This window comes from Lissotriton vulgaris, chromosome 12 (genome assembly GCF_964263255.1).
Source record: "Lissotriton vulgaris chromosome 12, aLisVul1.2, whole genome shotgun sequence".
In the NCBI taxonomy this organism is placed as follows: Eukaryota; Metazoa; Chordata; class Amphibia; order Caudata; family Salamandridae; genus Lissotriton; species Lissotriton vulgaris.
The window spans coordinates 311,549,088-311,562,959 of record NC_141700.1 but is presented as its reverse complement, the minus strand read 5'-3'; positions in this window follow the sequence as shown (position 1 = coordinate 311,562,959).

Here is a 13,872-nt window from a genome sequence, read left to right as displayed (position 1 = left end):
CCTACACAACACTAAACCCTAAGCCCTTAAGCCTAAAACAATACCCTACATAATACTAAACCCGAGGCACAATCCCCCTTACCTCTTTCTCGTCGTGGTTCCTGTCTCCCGGTTCCAGTTGCACGTCCGTCCCGGAGACTGCCCATTACAGCACATGCGTTTTAAAAGCATGTGTTGTAAAAGCCTGTGGATGTAAGGGGCCACGTAGTAATGGCCTGCGTCGTAACTTTGCTTGCGTTGTAATGCTTGCGACGTAAACGCATGAGATGTAACACATGCGTTGTGATGGGTGTTCACCCTATAAATAGATAATTAGCAAAAGGAAAATGTATCTGAAGGAAAAAGCCTGGGAAGATTTAAAAACTGCCTCTACATTAAAAGACTTGCATGCTTTCTGGAAGGTTGAACTTCCTCAGTGATTAAATGCCCAAACTTGATATCAGTGATGAAATGCCAAAACTAGATACTACAGTATTAGCTAAAGACTGGCTACAACACTTTTTGAAAATATTCTTTTGTAACCCTCAGTTAGCAAACATGGTTTCGGACTCAAAAGCTCCCACTGATATACGAGCAGCCCAGATCTCTGAGTAAGTCAGTGAGGTAAGTGATGTACTTCTAGCAATGGAGAATAGCCGCCCAGATAAAACCCCAGGGCCAGACAGAATTTCTATTGATCTGTATAAACATCTACCAGATTTTAGGCCCCATTAATAACTAATGCTATAAAAGCTGCTATAATGGGACCAATAGTTAAGACATGGGAGGAAGCCATTATATTCTCGATTTTTAAAAAGTGGTATAAAAGCCAACCTCATTGTTATTGCCCGACTTCTCTGCTGGATGGCTCAGGTAAAATTCGGGCAGGGTTATCTTGGCTAAATTAGAATTGTAAGTGATTGAGTCCCAAGAGCTCTCGAACTATCAGTTTGGGTTTCAACCAGGACTCGGAACCATGGAGCAGACACTAAATCTGGCATAATTGTTCAAAATATACAAAGGCACAAAAGAGCTGTGTGCACTTAGCCTTCATGGACTTAACATGGCCTTCAATACAGTGGACCATTCCAAATAAGGGTCAATAGTGGCACAGTTAGGGATCAATGGAGCAATTATTACCTTCCTTAGTAAGCTCCACGAATAAAGATCAGCCTTAGTAGGGTGTTACAGGAAGGGGGATTTACCAGAAGAATTCTCCTCTGATATGTGGGTTAGGCTGGAGTGTGTTCTGGACCCATTTATTTTTTTATTATACATTAATTGGTTAGGTGAACAATTATGTAAGGTGGGGAAAGATTCCCAGAGGACTAACTCATGCCGAATTCCTGTATTACTATATGCAGACGACGCTGTCCTGATAGCCAGGACAGCTAACGGCTTACAAATTTTGCGTGACACTTTTAATGCTTTCATGAATGATCTAGGACTTAAGGCCAATCGTTCCAAATCATTCAGAAAGAAATGTGGACTAAAAAAGTCTAAACAAGGACATTTTTACTCTGAGATGAAGAAATTAAGAAATTTCCTCATTTCACTTACCTGGGGGTCCCATTTGATGCGGATTTTAATTGGAAATCCCTATTAAATATTTGAGCCATTTTTAGATTTGCCAAAAGAATAGACAATAAGCCAATCAAATAAATGTTATGTATCTAAAAGACCAAAAACCTTTCAGTAGTAACTTTTGGGGCTGGTGTTTGGTGCTATGTAAATTGTAACTCACTCCAAGTAGCACAAAATAAGTTTATAAGGAGACTTCTTGCAGTTCCCCAGAGTTCTTCCGCCTCTTTCTGTCTTGAGAAAGAGTGACCGAGTTTTTTAAAAGATTACATTACACTGCAAAGATTATTGCTCTGAGTAAGAATTTGGAATGATCCGGAGGCTGCTTTTTGTAGAATATTAGCAGACTGTATAAAATTGGTTAACTGCTTAGACATACCCTGGCTAAGATGCATTAAAACGAGTTTTGCTAAGATGGGTGTCTCAGAATATTACACAAATCCCAATACCCTGAGAACTGTTTCATCTGCTACAATCAAATCACTTTTTTATTAAAGCCTTGAGCGGCCAAGTGCCATGTGTACTATCGCTAAGGAACACTGTATATGCAAAAAAGGACTGACCGTAATATGATTCCTTTCATTGGCTGATACATTAATCAGTTTGTTGGCGCTGTGGGTCGTGTAATTAGTTAGCATGGAGGAGTCTCGTGCGTTTTCGGAATTAACCAGACAAATCACTCCACCAACTAAGAACAGCCATGCACCACCACCCACAGAATCCAGAAAGAGCTATCAATCTGTCAATCCTTTCCGTGTCCAGGGCAGGTGATTAGGTACGCGACCCCCAGCGCCAACAAACTGATTAATGTATCAGCCAATTAAAGGACCCATATTACGGTCAGTCCTTTTTTGCATAAACAGTGTTCCTTAGCGTGAACACTAAAAATGCCTTAACACTTGGTGATTTTTTACCACACACTTTCACATTATCAGGTCATTTGAGAGGTCCGGAAGAAAGCCCCATATATTTTTTTAGTGGGCTGAAACATGCTGACCATCATTGGATAAATACGGCTACACATAGTATCCTTTATCCACTCTCTAGTTTTTAAATATACCCAGGATCACCAAGAATAAACTCAACAGGTAGTATCAGCAGTATTTTTATATTCACGTTAACTTCATCACTTTCACCAACACCCCAAACCTGCTGCACTGTAAACAGGTGTTGAGCACAGCTGAGTAGCATTCGGCTACTCAGCTGAGACCTGATGATGAAGCATGACACCAACTAGGTTGGTGTGTGAGGGTTTTATTAAAAAAACATTGAGGTGCCAGACATTATCGTGTTAGACAGTCTTCTTAAGTGGCCATCTTAGTTCTTTTATTAAACATTTCTGCTGACCAGGTTCCATTTAAAAAACATACATTTTTTTAGCTGCATTTCCTTCCCAGAGCACATGGTTTTCCTCATTTCCTGTCTATCCTTGTGACACTAAGCACTAAGCACTTTATTTTATTTTGAGAATTTTATATTCCCCAGAGTAGGCAGTTTATTCACCCATTATTACTGACATCAGGGATTAGTTGGTGATAGTTTACCTGCTTTCCTTAGGAACTACAGATTTTATATATGGAGTTTTAAACTACCTTTTTACTGTTTTTAAGATTCATAGTAAATATTAGGTATTTTTATTAACCTGTATTTTACAGTTTTTTTATGATCATCTATTATTTTATGAATTGTATGTATGAAAACTTTCATGCCTCTTTTTGAGTCGAATAAAGTATTTTGATGATGATGATGATGATTGGCCTGACACTTTTTATTATCTTTTCCTTCCTATTCGCACAATGATAGAATTTCTTTTCTTTCTTTTTCTCTATATGGTTGTACAAGTTTGGCGTGCCATTTACACTTTACAGCTTCTTTTCAATTTAGAGGGGTTAGCATGGTACAAAATAAGTTCTATATTTTGGACAACTGTTTACTTATCATCTAGATATCTTCTGCTCTTTGGTTTTTTTTTGGCACCCTTTTTTCTTTGGAGTAATTGACCAACAACATGTTGAAGATAAGAGTTCATATCCTTGTGTGTTTTATTTTCACAGCCCTGAGGAAGTCTTTTGATGAAACACACATTGGCTGTGCTGTTTTCAACTAAAATCAATTACATCTTGTGAATAAATAGTAATGTAGAAGGACTTTGAACATTTTCTGTGTGAAGGTAAAGCTCCAAACAATTATTATATTGTCTCAAAGCAATGCATTTGATTAATGATACAAATACATAGTATTTTCCCTTCTGCTTGAATCATAAATTACTGTGTCTCATTTCAAATGGTTACAAGCTCTAGGCATTAATAAAACATTGTAGGAGTCATTTGCTTTGAAGTTGGCTCATTTGCATCTCGTGGCAGCAGGGATGATTGTCTGTGGTAGCACTGTGCAATGCTATTATGCATTGCTGAACATACTTATAAGGATGTTTCTGTGCGACTGTTAGTCTTTCCACTGCTGCCCTCTTTGTAATAGTAATGCCATTTCAGGCTTCATATATTGGTGCTTAGAAAACTGAAGAGTTGACATTGAACACAGCCCTCTGTGCCATACCCAAATACCCTGCATGAGGTATAGGTGTCACCCCTTCTGCAGGTCCTAAAGCCCTAATGCAGGGTTCACTATGTTTCATGTGTGGACATATCTGCATGAGGAGATATAACCCTATAATATCTAAGCTTTGTCTTGGATACTGCAAGAGTACAGGGAAGCCATTGAGAGTACATGGGCTGAATACTTGTCATTACGGATATCCTAGCCCCATGATGGCTTCACTGTATCATAAGATGTTTGGTACCAAACATCTTGTTTTAATAAATTCTCACTGATGCCAGCGTTGGATTGATCAACCCCTTGGCCACGGCATGGGGGGTGAGCACGGTGCCGCCATGCTCATGACGGAACCACGCCGTCATGAGCTTACGCCGCCCGTGGTGCATGACGCCGTGGTTCTGTTATGAGCAGGCAAGAGGTTAATAGATGTCTCCTGGAAAGGGGAGTGATTCTATGCTGGGCTGTGGAGGATGGAATCAAAAATAAACTTTACATTCAGGAGTGCTTCCTAGAATATAAATTGTAATCAATTTGCAAAAATAGGAACCTGTGCCTTGTTCCTATTGGTATCCATAAATGGATTATCTTTTAGAAAACTGTTTAAGTTTAGTTGCTATCCCAAATTGTTAATTCTAAAAAACGAAAACCTTTTATACACTTCTGATCACTTGCAGTTTGTCTTTTTACTATTTTAAAGTTATGTAAATTTTTACACTTTTATACCCACATGACACATTAATTTACAAGTTACACCACAAAAACATGATTAATTTACAAATTACACCATGAAGACATCAAACAACTGTGTTTTATACGCCATGTTTGGCTTTGACGTATGCACAACAAATTAATTAGACACTTAATACATTTAAGGGGGCACAAATTAATGGACAAAACAGTACAACATAATTATCTACAAGACATATTTGCAAGGTAACTCACACCTTGTTCTTTTTGAGGATAAATCTACAATATTGCAACCTTCTGTTGCTATGACCTAACTGGAATCCTTACGGAAATTTAGCATGAGACCTATACTTGGGTCTTCTTTTATCATTTGGTTATCCCTGTTACTCTAGGGACCTACAGAGGACAGAGTTATATTACTCTTTCGGTGTAAGTTCCCAACTTCCTTATCCCGTTGTGCTTTTTCACTATGCACTGTATATGACAATAGATGAAAACTCTTGACCTCAAAATAGATTTGCGCTAATGCGTTTCGACCTTTCGAAGTGGGCCTGTGTTGTTGATTAGAAGAACGGCTTCTTCAGGGCAGGTGTTTTCTTAGGACACGTTTGCCTGGTTCAGGGTTATACTTATTTTGATAAATGGTGAGCTGGTCATGGGGTCCTATCTTAATGTCTAGGCCTCACCATATTCATGGGGCGGAAGAATGTTCTGTTGGTAGCAACTAAAGCTTTTTTGAAGGTCTCAGTAGCTACGCCTGGCTGTCTCGGTAAGCACTAATCCTTACTACGCGCTGTTACTTCCAACCGCTGGGAGGCTGTGAGTCCTCTCTACCTCTCCATAGTTGTGTTTCTTCAGCCCCATACGTCAAAGCCAAACATGGCATATAAAACACAGTTTTTTGATGTCTTTGTGGTGTAATTTGTAAATTAATCATGTTTTTGTGGTGTAACTTGTAAATTAATGTGTTCATGTATGTATAAAAGTGTAAAAATGTACATAATTTGAAACAGTGAAAATGCACATAACTTTAAAATAGTAAAAAGACAAACTGGAAGTGATTGCAAGTGTATGAAAAGTTATGTACAACTGACAGAACCTATTAAAAAATTATTAATATAAAAAAGTGTCTTCTAGTTTTTTGTCCTTGCACTGTTGGCAACTTCTTCCTGCCTGTTCTAATGCTTGCTTGTTGTAGATTTTTTATGGGGGACATAAACAAAGGGAGACTGGAGGTTGGGAATTAGTACCTGAGTTACAACACCATCAGTGGATGGGCACTAGGGGATAATCAACAGATGCCAGATTACGAGGGCAGACTGAGGTGGTGCTGAGTGATGCTGAGGTGGTGCGAGGTAGTGGTGTTCTGGTGCTGAGGCAATGCTCAGGTGATGCTGAATGATACTCATGTGGTGCTGAGTGATGATGAGGTGGTGGTGTACTGGTGCAGAGGTGATGCTCAGGTGATGCTGAGTGAAACTGAGGTGGTGCTGAGTGATACTGTGGTGCTGAGTCAGGCTGAGGTAGCGGTACTGCACTGCTGCTCAGGTGATGCTGAGCTGGTGCTCAGGTGGTGCTGAGGTGTTGCTATGCTGATGCTGAGGTGGTGCCGCACTGATGCTGAAGTGGTGCTGCATTTGTGCTGATTTGCTGCTGAGTTGGGACTGTGCTGGTGGCGGTGCACTGATGCAGACGTGGTGCTGTGCTGATGTTGAGGTGGTGCCGCACTGGTGTTGAGATGGTGCTGAAGTGGTGCTGTACTGATGCTGAGTTGGTCCTGCACTGGTGGTGGTGCAGTGATGAGGAGGTGGTGCTGTGCGTATGCTGAGATGGTGCTGTGCTCGTGCTGTGCTGGTGGATGCTGATGTGGTGCTGAGGTATGCTATCGTGGAGTTGATTCTTGCTGTGGTGTTGCTGAGTCATGCTGAGGCAGTGGTGCATTGCTGGTGATCAGGTGCTGCTGAGCTGGTGCTCATGTGGCACTGAGTGATGTTGAGGCTGTGCTGATGCTGTGCTGGTGGTGCTGTGTGATACAGAAATAGTTATGAGGTGGTGTGCTTGTACAGAGGTGGTGCTGAGTGATACTGAGGTGGTGTTCAGAGCTTCTGAGGTGGTGCTGAGTGATACTTTGGTGGTGCTCAGGTGATGGTGTGGTGGTGCTCAGGTGGTGCTGAGTGAGACTGAGTTGGTGCTGCACTGGTGCTGAGGTGGTGCTGCACTGGTGCTGAGGTGGGGCTGTACTAATGCTGAACTGATGCTGTGGTTGTGCTGAGTTGCTGCTGAGGTGGTGCTGTACTTATGCTTAAGTTGTGCTGCACTGGTGGTGGTGCACTGATGCTGAGGTCATGATATGCTGATGCTGAGGTGGTGCTGTGGTGATGTTGAGTGATGCTGAAGGGAAGCTGCACTGGTTCTGAGGTGGTACTGAGTGATGCTGTGGTGATGATGAGTGATGGTCTCCTGGTGCCATACTGATGCTAAGGTGGTGTTACCCTGATGTGGAGGTAGTGCTGTGCTCGTAGGGAGGTAGTGCTGCACTGGTGCAGAGGAGGTGCTGTGCTGTTGCTGAGGTGTTGCACTGGTGCTGAGGTGGTGCTGCACTGGTAATGAGGTGGTGCTGCACTGGGGCCAAGTTGGTGCTGCGATGGGGCTGAGTTGGGGCTATTTTGGTGTTGTGGTGGTGCTCAGGTGTTGCTGCGGTGATGCTGAAGTCATTCTGAGTGATGCTGACTGGTGCTAAAGTTATGCTGCACTGATGCTGAGGTGGTACTGCAGTGGAGCTGAGGTGGTGGTGAGGTTGCACTGTCTACTTGCAGGATATAAATGCCGCATTTGGAGAGCACAAGGAGGCTTCCTTTGATATTGGTTTTATTTCACCAGTGATTGAAACCTAAAAGAAAGCAACAGATGTTGAAAGCGTTCTACTTAAAGCCGCTTCTATTTTCAAAACATGGAGAAAATAACAGCATGTTTACCGCTGTAATCATATCCACATAATCACACTGTCAAAAGCACAATGTAAATAGGTAGATCCTACTGTTAGTCGTCTTCTTCAACTACATATCCATTCAGTAAGTATATTATATAAAGGTTTGGACATTTGAGATAATAAAACCAAAAAATGTATAGGAAGAAAAACAACATTGCCTCCAACTGAAAAAGTGCTTGTGAAACCAAAGAGTGGAAAACAAGATAAGGACATAATTTGCAGCTCTCAGCTGATCATGATTAGAAAGACAAACAACCCAAGGCAAAATAAAAAGTAGTGCACAGAAACTACTATATATGGCTGATAGTGAAGTGGTCCATTTTACAGTGCCAGCCTCCAGAGTGTGACCAAAATAGCAAGAGGGTGGACAAATGTAAACTAGTCACCCACTAAAACAAAGGATACCAAAGACAAAAGATAGAATGAAAGAAAAGGGACAGACATGCTGAAAGGCCATACAGTAGATACAGAATGTCTCGAAAAACAGCACATGCACTGCCAATGCAAGACCTAAAAATGGCTCTTTTTGGACCAAGAGCTACCTTTCTGAAAAGTTTGATGTAATTCCATCTAGTAGTTTGGACTGTACTCATGTCTAAAATCCCTTTGGGAAATTGCATGGGGAATATGTGTTTTGCACTTCCCCTTGTTCTTAGCCCCCGTTTGATGAATAACCTCAAACCTTTCAAACAGCAGCAGAATGGAGCGTCAAACTAATTTTAAAAGGTTTGTGAAGATTTGTCAACCAGTGTCAAAGTAATTGGCAAAACAAAAAAAAACTTTTCCGATGGAATCTAGGTCCTAACTATAAATACATATATACATATACATATAATTTGTGAGAGCCACAGTCACGACGGAGGCACCCGCCGGCAAGTTTATTTAGCAGTATTGTGGCATTTGTTGGCAAAGTATTGGATTACTTCCAGTACCGCCATCAACTGCCAGGAATTTTGTTTCCTTCAGCACATTGTCTTCATTACTAGAACATATGGATTTTGGTTACTAAACTGGTACCTATGGTAACACACCGGTGTCGATAGATGTATGGCAGGGCGAACAACTCTTTTCATCAATTAGCCCACCTTTTTTGAGTGGAAATTCAGCATCATATATATTGGTGGTCTGCATGCTTGTTTCAACCTACTAACAATTATTACTATGATGGACATTTACAAGCATGCAGCCATACTCACTAATCATGTTGTGATTGCAGACATGGAAGTGAAGTAAATCAGATGAAATAGGTAGTCCGTCTTCCCTTACCACGTTCTGCCTGTCCAATGGATGATGGACAGGAATGGTTAAAATGTGATCACTGTTAATTACCTGCAAAAGTGGCAATGAAAAAGGTGTAACTGCTGAAACGTGTCTGCCTTATTAAAATTAAGTTTTGGAAATCGCTGAGTGCTCCGTGATCTTTTCAAGTGTGGAAATTGTTGGACATAAATATCATGAGAGCCACAGTCATGATGGAGTCACCCGCCCACAAGTTTGTTTGGCAGTATTGTGGAATTTGTTGGCAATGTATGGGATTACTGCCAGAACCTCTGCCAGAAATGTTGTATCCATTGACACAATGTTGTCATTACTAGAATGTATGGATTTGGGTTACTAAACTAGTACCTGTGGTAAAACACCTGCGTGAGTCGGAGTACGGCAAGATGAGAAACTCTTTTCTTCAATTAGCTCTCATTTGGCACTAAATATGGCAGAAAGGTAATAATTTGGTTTAAATCTGTTCAGTAGTTGTAGAGCTATTTCAAGATATTTCTGATTCTATATATAGGGATGCGGCAGATCTGCGACCCCTCCTGATCTTGTGCTGGGATCTGATTGGCTCCCAACATTCCCAGAAAAAAACAGTAAACAAAAAAATAGAGGGCACATTAGAAATACCCTGACCCCTAGGCCTCTTTGGGGTGCTGACAGGGACTGCCGCAGGGCCAAAAAAGTATTTATTTAACAAAAAAAGTGGCGGGTCACGTGGGTCCGCAAATCCCCCAAAAAATGAAAAATGCAAAAATGAAAAACGAAGCACGTCCTCCCGCGCTGCATTAGTAATTGGCTACTGGGTGGGTCAGGTCCTGGAGCCTTTGCCCCTCCTGCCATGCCATAGCAAACGCCCCGCTTCCATAAAGCAAGAGCATTTTTGCTCTTGCTTGCTGGAAGTGGTGCAGAATTGCTTTTAGACACAGGGAGCTGCCTTTCCAGCAGCTCTCTATGTATAAAAGCAATGATGGCCCCCATAAGAGGCGGGGAGCTGGCAGGGTCTGTGGGTACCTTCAGGCTCCCACCGTAGTCCCCAACGAAAGTGACTGAGTGCCCTGGATGGAACAGGGCCCCACAATAGAGGGTAGGCCCTGGTGGATGGCGTGCCGGGGACCAAAATCAAACCCAAAGAGGGGCCTGCAGCCCCCTCCCCTTTTTAAATAAACGATAAAACTCAAAGGATGGGTCCCTGGGGCTGAAATCGGCCCGGAAGGCCCTAACACTAATAAAAACCCAAAAATGGTTTTAAAAGCCAGCCCTGACAAGTTGCTGAAGACCCACCGCCTTTCACCACCACTCTGCAAACGTGCCTCCTGGAGCACTACTAGTTGGGTCCTCAGGCTCCTTGGGGGGCAACTACCCCTCCTGGTGCCTCCAGTAAGACCCACACAGCGGGATTGCTGAGAGGTCATCTGAGGCTCTGCCCCATTCCTCTACCACTCTGCAAACACGCCTCCTGGTGCACCACTAGTTGGGGGATGAAGTCCCATGACTACTGAGGGTTCTTGGGGCCAACTACCCATCCTGTTACCTCCAGTAGGTTACACACAGCGGAATTGCTGAGAAGTCCACAGCTGCCCACCCCTTTTCTCCACCACTCTTCAAACATGCCTCTTTGTGCACTAGTGGTTGGGGAATGAAGTCCTCTTGGATGCTGAGAGGATGAGGAGCAAAAGCATAATCAAGAAGCATGACCCTTGTCAGAGTGTGTGAGGGCTCTAATTCCCCAAAAAAGGAACCACCCTCTTGGTTCCATAAAAACTTGAATTGTTAAAACTCCTGTTTTACTTCCTTTTCTTTGTCTTTTCCCACCCACATAGGAACCGCATTCCAACTAACCTACAGAGGGTCCATGAGAGCCAGAAACCCCTCATGTTACATCCAGTAAGTCCCACACAGCGGGATTGCTGAGAGGTCAATGAAGGCCCGCCCCTTTTCTCCACCACTCTGCAACTGCGACTACTAGTTAAAACACCATTGAAATTCACTTAAAGAACAAAGGTTACTGGGACATTATAGTTAGGAAACAGAATTAAAAAAAACATTAGAAATTCACTGAAAAAAAGGTTACAGGGTAGTTATAGTTAGTCTCAAATTGTACTCATGCAAAACTAATGAAATTCAGCAGTTATAGTTACCTGAGCTAACTATAACTTACATTACACAATGCACTGCTTATGACTTCACATATTACATTACTCATGACAGTCAGTGAAATCACAGATGATATCACTGATGGCATCTCACATGGCATCACTGATAACCTCCTCCACACTCCCACTCAGACCCACATATAACCTTTTGTACGCCCACTCACACACCCACACAACCATTCATATACCCATTCACAGACCCATACCACTACTAACACACCCACTTGCTCTTCCATAGAGCCAGTCAAACACCCACTCACTCGTACAGCTAATCACACAACCCATACAACTAGTTACTCACTCGTACAGCCAGCTACATAGTCACACACACACACCCATACAACTACTCACACATATATTTATTTACCTACACAGTCACTCACAAAAACACCCACTCACTCACCCATACAGCCTCTCAACACAACCACTCACTCAGGTATACAAGCATTCACACATCCACACAACCATCTGTATACCCATTCACACATCCATACAAGCACATATCAGGCTCATTCACACATACAGCCATTCACATAAACACTCACTCTCTAATACAGCCACTCACATAACTCACTTGACCAAACAGCCACTCACTCACCCATGCAGCCACTTACACACCCAATCACTCACTTCTACAGCTGTTCAGACACCCACTCACTCACTCATCCACAGTCACTACACACCCACTTCCCTACCCATAGATCCACTCATACCACAATTCACTCACCCATGAAGTCCTGACACACCCGCTCACTCACTGGATGTATGACGTTACAACGCATACTTTTACTCCGCATACCATTACAACGCGGTATTCACAACGCATACCACTACAACGCATAGCGCTTTGGGGTGCTGGATAGTGGTAAGTATAATTTACTATTCTAACTCCAGTCCCCGTGGACCCTAGGGAAGGTGTTGGATAGTAAATTAAACTTACCTCTTATCCTAGAGCGCCCCCCAGCGCTATGCGTTGTAATGGTATGCGTTGTAATGCCTGCGTTGTAGTGGTAGTGCGTTGTAAAAAATGCGTTGTAACAGGTGAATACCTCACTCACTAGTATAGTCACTCACACAGTAACTCACTAACCCAAACAGCTACTCACACACCCAGCTATACTCCCATACAGCCACTCACTTACCCACTTACACGATGCTGCATACAGTCACATAGCCACTCACATAATATATGCTAGAAGTAGTGTCACTCAGTAGTAGTGCACCTATTATACAAGTTTAACTTTTATAGTTAGTTAGTATTTAATTTGAACACCCATAAACTCTTAAAAACACTTACACTTACTTAATGAAGAATTAGAAAATTAATAATTACATTCCAATTTTGGTTGTAAACCTATCAGAATCTGCAAGGATAAGAGGTGTATACATCTGAGAATAGGAGCATGATTGGTTCCTATCAAGATGTGGCTAAAGACCAATGAGGAGGCACACATATAGAGATATGGTGGACACCAATTCTTACAGCTCACTGACAGGGACTGATCTCACATGTGGTAATGGTCCAAGATAGCAGGCAGAAATCTGTTTTACTAAATTCATGGGTCTCTCTCTCTCTATGTGAATATGCAAATGTAGTTGCTTTCTGTATTTGCTTAATAATGCAACACCCCATCTGAACGAATATAAGCATAATAATATAAGCAAACAACTTCACAAGAATGTGCAGTATCTAATGCATATTGTAAGATGTCTTATGCATATAGGAATATACATGAAGAGGGCGGCTTGACGCACAAGGTAGAACAGTGCCAGGGAGGGTGTGTGTAAACTAGGGTTCCTTCCTGTGCTCTTAAGTGCCTAATTTGACTTATTCTCTTCTTCCCTCCTACCACATTCTTCATTTAATTGCTAGTAGATGTTCCTCTGATTGATTTTCTCTGATTTCCACTCAGTGATCATCCAGCGGAGCATGGGCCTCTGATATCCCTCTTTTCCATGATAATCCTGATTGTATCCATTGACACCTAATCCAGGTCAACTCTGAACTTGAAAAAATAAATTCTTGTCACAGCAGTTGGTATTGCTTTTCAGCATCTCAAAAATATAACCTGACATGTGATTGCAGTTCATAATGGCCTACAGTAGTTTAATGTTGTAAATCAGTTTCACAAATCCACACTGCCACGTTGTTGGAAATTACCCTTTCTGCAGGATCACCTTCAGACTTTTTGCCTTACTCTTCCCCTATTTGCTGAATACGTTTTTTTTTGGCTTTAGGGCTCTGTGCGCTTTACCACTGCTATCCGGATCTAAAGTGCTTGTGCTCTCTCACAAAAACATGGTAATGTTGTCTTATCCACAATTGGCATGTTTAACCCCTTGCATGCATCGGATGGCCACAGGCATTCCGACGTCACGTTGACCATGTACGTCTGATTTCACACACGTGGAATACGCCAGAACCACTGGGGAATTCCAGCCACGCCCAAAAGGTTAATGTATTTGTAAGCCCCTAGTAAACTGCACTATATGTGTTCAGGGCCTGTAATTTAAATGCTACTTGTGGGCCTGCAGCACTAATTGTGCCACCAACTTGAGTAGCCCTTTAAACGTGTCTCAGGCCTGCCATTGCAGACCCTGTGTGTGTAGTTTAAACTGGCATGTTGACCTGGCAAGTTAAACCTCTTGCCAGAC